An 8,464-nucleotide genomic window follows, 5' to 3' on the forward strand; every position below is an offset into this window, starting at 1 on the left:
TTTGTCCCAATAGCTCCTCACAGCACCACCTATCTCTTTGTAATCCGTGGTGTCCTTCATTTTGTCCCCCGTTTTCAGAGTCCCTGTTTCAGGCACCACTCTTTTCAGAGCCAGCCAATGAGTCGAACAGTCCTGAAGGAGGGAATGAGGATTAAGGGAAAAAAGAGAGAGAGAATTTATTGGGAGGGCAACAGTGAATACTGAAGCCTCGAGTTTATTTTACATACTCCTTTTATCCATGCAGATACAACCTGGGGTTAATTATCTCATAGTTAATCAAGCACATTTGAGACACATAACAACTCTTATGTCCTATTTTTCCAGAGCTTGCATACATTCTTGTTCTTAACAGTTTGTTTTAGATGTAAAGTCACAGAAGAAATCAGCAAACACTGACACATAGGTCATGAGACTTCTCAGCCGTTTCAAGGCTGAGTCTTAATTGTTTTCAACAAGGTGCCTAGTATCCAACCTTGTTCTTCAATCAGTCTGCCCCAGAGCTCTGTAATTGAAACCTGGACTTAAGACCCTGGGGATGGTGAGCCTTATCACATGCATGATGACTGGGGAGGAGAAATATTTTAAAATGTGTATTTCTCTAGTAGGCTGACTTGCAGATTAGTTTTTTAGGGGCACTAACCTACACCTCTGTCAAATAACTGCCACTTCACACCTACTTGCCTTAGAAACTCACTGGTGCTTGCAAATGGCCAATGGTAACGATAGCCAACTAGCCACTCAGGCTACTGCCTCCCCACTTTATCGCAGCACAGCCTCTTCCCTCCACACTCATTTTTGTCTTCCCACCCCTTCAGCCTCCTGGTGGGGCATGTTTTACAAGCTCATGCCCACACACTAGCTATCCACCCTCTTCCTAGAAGCCCAACTATATGGATGGGACATCCTAGAATACAGGCGAATAAGCCCTCTCCAACAGTTTGTGTGTTTGTCATCAGTTGAACATTATTTAGAGAGCTTGAAACCCATGCTCTGGGCTAAGATGGCGGAAGATAAGTCATCTCTTTCCTTGATCCATCTCATGTACCTTTAAGCTTCTGCCTTCACCTTGGCTCTTGGCATCGCCCATTTACCTACAACTAGGCATTCTTTGAGTGTAGCGTGCATTCTTTTACAAAGGCTTTATCATTGTCACCCTTAAACACAAGAGATGCAGAGGGGAGAAAAGCATCCCCTTTGGCCTGTTTCCTAGTTGAGGCTGTCTCTGCATTGACCAACTCGCCTCTAGGATTTGCTGTTCATGTACCTCTGTCTCTTATTGTCCACTTCAAAAAGAAGATTCACTGATTAGCACACTCTGCTGTGCATATTACTATGGGCTTCTAATGGATTCCCCCAGCCTAAGTCATTTCTTAACACTCAGTAGATTATTTTATTAAAGGAGGTGTGCGCTCATAAAGCTTGATGAAGAGCTCAGATGACTTGGAGTGAACACACACTAGCAGGAAACTCACATAATGACATTTGCATTCTAACAGTCATATTAACATACACATGCATACTATGAACAAATTAGCACATATACTAGAACTAACAAATCTTCATACAGTACCCTCAAAATAATAAATACACATGCATTTACTTAAGAAAAGAACCACAAGGATACACTAAAATATACTAGAATTATGCTAATAAAATAAATGCAGAAAAGACTGTAAGTTCTGTTACATAATACAACATAGTAAGGCAATGTGCTAGCACACACAAAAACACTGACATAAAGTGCATACAAGAACATACACTGAGCTACAAGAATGTAGAGGTCTGTGGTAGAGACACATTCTCTGAAGGTGGAGGAAATGGGTACCTAAATTTAACTAATTCTTCTTAGGCTCCTCTACATTTCTCCTCTGAGGGCCCCTGTTATCTGTGGGCTTTCAGTGAACCCTGAGGTCTGCCCTCTCCCTGTCTTGGTGTTTGTGTCTGGGTTCTCATAGCCTTTCCCTCTGTGTGTCTGACTCAGAAATACATGATTGTAACTACAGCAGTCACAGTGCGAATTGAGGGAAAATCAGTCCCTGGCCATGTCTCTAGAGAAGGATATTCTGATCACAATAATATGGGGAGGCCTAGCCACCCACAGAACTTGAAGGGAACCTGTGGGTGCCCTGTACAAATAGGACATGTAAAGCCCATGCACAAGGGGACATAGGGCACGAAGGGAGGTGAGTTCTGTGGAGGTGCCTTAAGACTAAGCATAAAATGTGTCTTGTCTCTCTTTTCCCACTCTTGTATCAATATTCACAACTACTAAATTAAACAAATAGACTTTGGAGAAAAAAAAAACTAACTCTAAAATTAGTCTGTGGTGGACAACGGAAGACAGAAGCAGTGAATTAACAAAATGAATGAACTCAGAGAAGAAAGTCTCCGACTGGATGAATGGAGAAGGGCGACTTGATATAGGATTGGGCTACTGGTGATAAGTTCTTGTAATATGTTGTCTGGGGAAAAAAATATATACACACAAAGCTAATAAAGTGAGATTCTCTGCAAAGCAGGGACTGTTGTCCCAAGGAAGGAGGGAATACAGGAGGGGTATTGAAAGCAAGGCATAAAGTGCTTGATGAAGCAGATGATGTGAACAGAATTCATCCTAAATGTTGGAATTACCAATTATATGGGAAATTTGGGGTGATTCAAGGGGAAAACTAAACAGAAACTAAGTTCAAAATCATCCTATCATCACAGGGAGATTGGGTGAGTGTTTGAGAAAGACGTGAGGAGACGTACTGATTCCCTGAGGGATACTGAGAAGGAGAAGAATCCCCTTACGCAACAGGAAGCCAGTAGTGAAGCTCCACCTGCATCTGATCCTGGGTCTGAGTCCTGTGCTCTGGGTCCTGACGGCCCCTGCAGCCTAACCTCTTTCACTAGAGTACATTCGTGTCTGGGTTAACTCTGACTTCCCCTAACTGTATGCGTTGATATGGGTGGACTAGAGAAACATCCATAGACACACGCATATTGTGTATAAGAGATTTTAATATAAAGGGCAATTGTACATTAAGAAAGCATCTTATCCCAGTTAAGTCCAAACCCATAAATCCATTATTAGCCCATATGTCAGATACCAATGTATAAAGTCCTCTTCAGACATATGAAATACATGCAATGATCCCAAATGCAAGATGATCACAGGCCAGAGGGCAGAAAGTCTTTGGATCCAGTGGCATTGTAAGTTTCTCAGTGCTGACATGGACTCTACATGGCTTCTCCAGCACCCAGGGCTTTATGAGGTAGGTCCACATGGCTTCCACTCAGGATGTCTCACAGGGAGTCCCTCACCCCCTTGTCAGTAGGTGTCTCCCAGGGATTAGAGAGAGTATCTTCCCCTCAAAGATGGAATAAAGGATTTCCCAGAATTCTCAGGAGAAGGAGATGCCCACACATAGACGTCATTGGATATGATCCAATTGACAGACTTCAACCCTTCCCTTTTTATCCTCTCAAGTCCCAAATTTATACCAGATTATATAACTACCACAGTGTGAGTCTTTTGCACAGAACTACAGAGCTATGTCCTCGAATTTCATATTGTCCATTTGAAGTTATAGTATGTTCTTAATATTGTCTCTGGAGATGGTAAATTGACCCTTCGGAGAGTCTGTGTGACTTTTCCTACCAACACTATTAATGTATGAAACCCACTTCTGCCCCTTCTCTGGGGCTAGGAAGACCCTGTGCATGTTATAAATACAGACAATGAATGCAGAGACTGCAGGGGAGAGTCTCAGAGAAGCCTCAGGCTGCCTAAAGTCTCCCTTAGATTCCATAGCTCCACCTCACACTGGACACCTGCAAACACACAGACATCCTGATCATGAAAATCATAACATATTCACTGCCTCTCACTCACGCCCCCTCATACACACTTTCTCTTCATCAAAGCACCTTTTAAAATTCCAAAAAGTAAAACTGAGCTCAATACAGATTTCCATAGTGACATGATGTGTTCAGTCCTGAATGTTGGCACCTGGGAATTCCAGAGTTGGAATTCCAAGAGCTTCAGGGTTAGGACTTGGATGACTTTCATCAGAGGGGAGGGTTCTATTTGCATACCTTCTGCCTATATAGTCATAAATAAAGTTGAATGACTTCTAAGAGAGTCACTCCAAGAGTAGCTAAGGATGTTCTAGATATCTTGGAGAGCTCTGCTTGTGGAGTTCATTATGCGATGGGCTGCTAAATGCAAGGTCAATCATTTTAAATCTCCAATGGCTGTGCAGGGGAAGGAATGTTCTCCACACCCATGAAGGTTTACAGATGCAGAAGCCTAGAAGGGCAGTCCTATGCTATCCTATAGGGTTGTTAGGAGAAAGAATTGACTTAATGGAAATGTCAGTCCTTGTGATTGATGCCCCCTTTCTACTCCCACCTTCCTATTATCCTCTTGGTATCTTTATTCTCATGGGTCCTGAGGGGTTTATCTGTCCTAGATTCCCTTTGTTGGGAGATCTTATCTGTAGAAGTGTACGTGCTCTGGTCTAGTCAGATTTGTAAGGTTGAATTGAGGTCGTTATAGTGAGGGGAGAAGCGTTAAAGAACTAGAGGAAAGTTGTTTGTTTCATCGGTGCTGTAGTGCACCCTGACTGGCTCTTCTCTTTCTTGCGACCCTTCTGTAAGGGGATTTCCAATTGTCTATAGATGGGCTTTGGGTCTCCACTGCACACTCTTCTTCATTCACATAGATATGATTTTTTTCTGGGTCTTTGATGCCTGATACATGATCACATGGACACCTCATGATCACACAGGCTGGTGTGCTTCTTCCATGTGGGTGTTTATGCTTCTCAGCTACATGTCTGTTTGTTTATCTTCAAGCCTGTAAGACCGCAGACACTATATCTTTTGATAGCCATGAACCATCAGCTTTCTTCACCACATTTGCTTCTGCACCCAATTTGTCTACCGTCATCGTGTTGGGAAAATGAGCATCACAGAATGCAGGGTTTTAGAACAAAGTGTTCTTGCATTTCAGGAGTACTTGAGTTGAGGCCCAGTTTCCATCTTCAACCTTAAGAACTAACATATAAATATAAGTGCACACATCAATTTCTCTACTATTACATATGAATATATTTACATAGGTGCATACCTATATTTAGACCTCTATAAATGCCCTTTGACTTCTAATATTTCCTCAATTTCCTGTTACTTTCATCTTGTCCCACTACCATGTTCAGCCTTAATTTGGGATTCAGTAATTCCTTGCTCTTACTTTGCCTTTGATTAATCCCCACTAGGCATCCTATGCTTTCTCTCCATCGATTTTAGTTCATTTGTTGCTAATTTGTCCTTGGGTTGGTTGACCCCCACACCCCCACCTTCTTTTCTCCCACCTCTCCTTCTCCCATGTCCCCCGGGACCACTGGTCCTGTTTTTCCTTCTCTGAATTGTTTATCCCGCCTTCTATCTAGATGGACATGCAGAGACATTAATAAGAACAAAAACAAGACAAAGCCAAACAAAACAACAGATGAAGACAAAACCAACCAAACAAACAGAAGTAACAACAAAAGGATAGCCAGTGACAAAACAAGAAAAGCCTATAAATCGTTGCAGGCTTGTTTTTTGACTTTTAGGAATGCTTTCCAGTCGAGTCTGAAGGGGTGCTGTGCCACACTGTCCCCAACATCTAATTTTGGCATTCCCCGGGGACTTCATTGCTTCATTTGCTGTTGCATGCCCTTATTGTTTTGCCCCAATGTGATGGGGTCCGATCAGACACAAGTCCCACCCTAAGTCTCCAGTGTTGTCCCCCATAGTGATATGGTTCAGTTAGGGACATCATGTCTTGTGGTGTGACTGGCCCTATGATCCTCGCTGTGCATTGTCTGCTACGAGCAGTAATATCGTCCTTGGGGATTAGTGGGTCAGGATGGGTTCTTCTCACACTCCTACGCTCTTCGCTTCTCCCGTGTGCTCTAATCACAGATGCACTTCTCCCCAAGCTTCAGCTACAGTGCTGTTCTCTGAAGTGCCTTCTTTAGGTAGGGGTGGGGGGGAAGGGAAGGGGGAGAGTCCACATAGTTGGGATTGGGGCCAGCCCCATTATATGATTTATAATGACTATGAGACACTCTGATGCTTTATTAAGAAACTCTCCCCTTTTTAAAAAAAGAAACTCAAAATGTCAGTTTCTCTGAGTTTCAAAATAATATACAACTGTCAATTATTTCAGAAATTGTAAAATCAGGTTTGCTTTTGTTTTCTCTTCACAGGAGATATTTGGGCTGGGATTCACACACATATAGTTTCAACTTACAGTAACTTGGAAAAAAGAATTAGGAGACAGAGTAGCTGATTGTGTTGAGAGAAGCACATGGAGGTCAGATTTTAATGGCCTAGAGAGACTATCGACCCTTCTGGGATTGATTTCAACTTGTCCCAAGTGTGATTTCTTTCTCCCCTGTCTTCTCAGGAAGAACAAGGAATTTTAATTTTTAGAATCTTCCCTTCAGGAAAATAAGAGACATGAGAACTGTAGTTGCTGACGTGTCCTTGAAGAGGTGCTCCACGTGGGTGAATTGGGAAACTTCAGACACAAGAGAAAACAAACACTTGGCATACCCTGCACCTGCTCCTGTGGCAAAGACTGTGTCCCATGTACCCTGAGCTCTCTCTGCTGCCCAATTATTGTTGTGATGCTTGACATGTTTGACCATTTAGCCTTCACTGTGTCTCCTGGTACGTTTCCTACATTTACATGTCATTGTCCTCGGGTTTCAGATTGTTCAGTTAAAGCACATCCAGCTGGTTGAGCTATTATGGTTTCAATGCATCGATATGTGAAGACTGAGTTGTTGCTAAGACTCTCATCACAAGGCTTCTGTGCCACCTAACACAGGTTGTGTTTCCCAGAGCCTTTTAGATCTAGAAACTTGATGTCTGCACATAGCTTTCCCAACTCGTGACTGGTCTGTAGCAGCTCTACCTGCACGATCACACCTAGGAATAAGGGGGGAAAGATAATTTAAAACCATTCTAATATGAAAAGCACTGCTTTTGACGTGAAGGTGCTTACAGGGTAGGACATTCATGTCACCAAGAAGAATCCAGAAGGGTGTCACCTCCACAGGCATGTCTGATCAACATGGTAAAGGATGAAAGCCTAAGAAGCCTGACTTTCATGTGTGACTTGGAGCTCTGTTACCATATTTTACTGTAGGTGATCCACAGATGGCTCTGAGCAAGAGCAGTAATGGCCTCCAGAGGGGATTTTCCAGACCTGTGTTCTGCGAGGCCAATCTCTACCCTTCATCGTTTGCACTGACTGTGGACAAACAAGTCCTTCCTGAAAACCATATTTGGGCTGGTAGAAATGAAGGTAGTTGGCCTGAGGTGTGAGCCATAATGAAGGGAATTCCTGGGGATACTATTGTCCTACGAATGTTCCACTTTCTCTCTGGGCAGCCCAGTCCTACCCTTAAGACTAGGGTAGCCCATGAGATGTGCAGGCTGTTGCATTAAAGTAGAAGGTAAATGATGAACATTTCTGAGCATCCACTTCTCTTAAAAGCAAAACAAAACACTTTTATTGGCACTTTTCCACTTACCATATAATTCAATATTTCAACCATATCAAGAAGTATTGTACAATCTTTACCACAATTATAGAACACATTCTTCCCCTCCATAATCATTATTAATGTAATATATTTCACATACTTGCAAAAATGTATGCAACAAAACTTTCCCCAGTTCAACAACTTCTACATGTGTAATTCAGTGCCATTGAGTATTCTTTTCATGTTGTACAACCATTATTTTTATCCCCCTGCATATTGTTCCACCGCCATTAAAGTTAATTCACTGCCCCCTAAGAAAAAAAATCTCCCCCCTTCACACATGGTAACCATAGATCAAGTTTTCTTTCTTTCTTTCTTTCTTTCTTTCTTTCTTTCTTTCTTTCTTTCTTTCTTTCATTCTTTCTTTCTTTCTTTCTTTCTTTTCCTGTCTTTCTTTTTTTTATAATAAATCATTTTATTGAGGCTCATATAACTCTTATCACAATCCATACATCAATTGAGTAAAGCACCCTTATGCATTCATTGCTCTCATCATTCTCAAAATGTGCCTTCCACTTGGGTTCCTGGAATCAGCTCATTTTCCTTTTTGTCCTCCCCCACCCTCCCTGCTCCCTCGTCCCTCACAAACCCTTAATTACTTATAAATTATTACTCTATCGTATCTTACACTGCCAGGCGTCTCCCCTTACCCACTTTCCTGTTGCCCATCCCCCAAAGAGGAGGTTACATGTAGATCCCCGAGATCGGTTACCCCTTTCTATACCCCCTTCCCTCCCAGTGTCGCCACTCTCACCGCTGGTCCTGAGGGGTTCATCCGTCCTAGATTCCCTGTGTTTCCAGATCTCTACTGCACCAATGTGCATCATCTGGTCTAACCAGGTCCGCAAGGTAGAATTGGGATCATGATTTGGGGG

Source organism: Tenrec ecaudatus, chromosome 3 (assembly GCF_050624435.1).
Source record: "Tenrec ecaudatus isolate mTenEca1 chromosome 3, mTenEca1.hap1, whole genome shotgun sequence".
NCBI classification, from domain to species: Eukaryota; Metazoa; Chordata; class Mammalia; order Afrosoricida; family Tenrecidae; genus Tenrec; species Tenrec ecaudatus.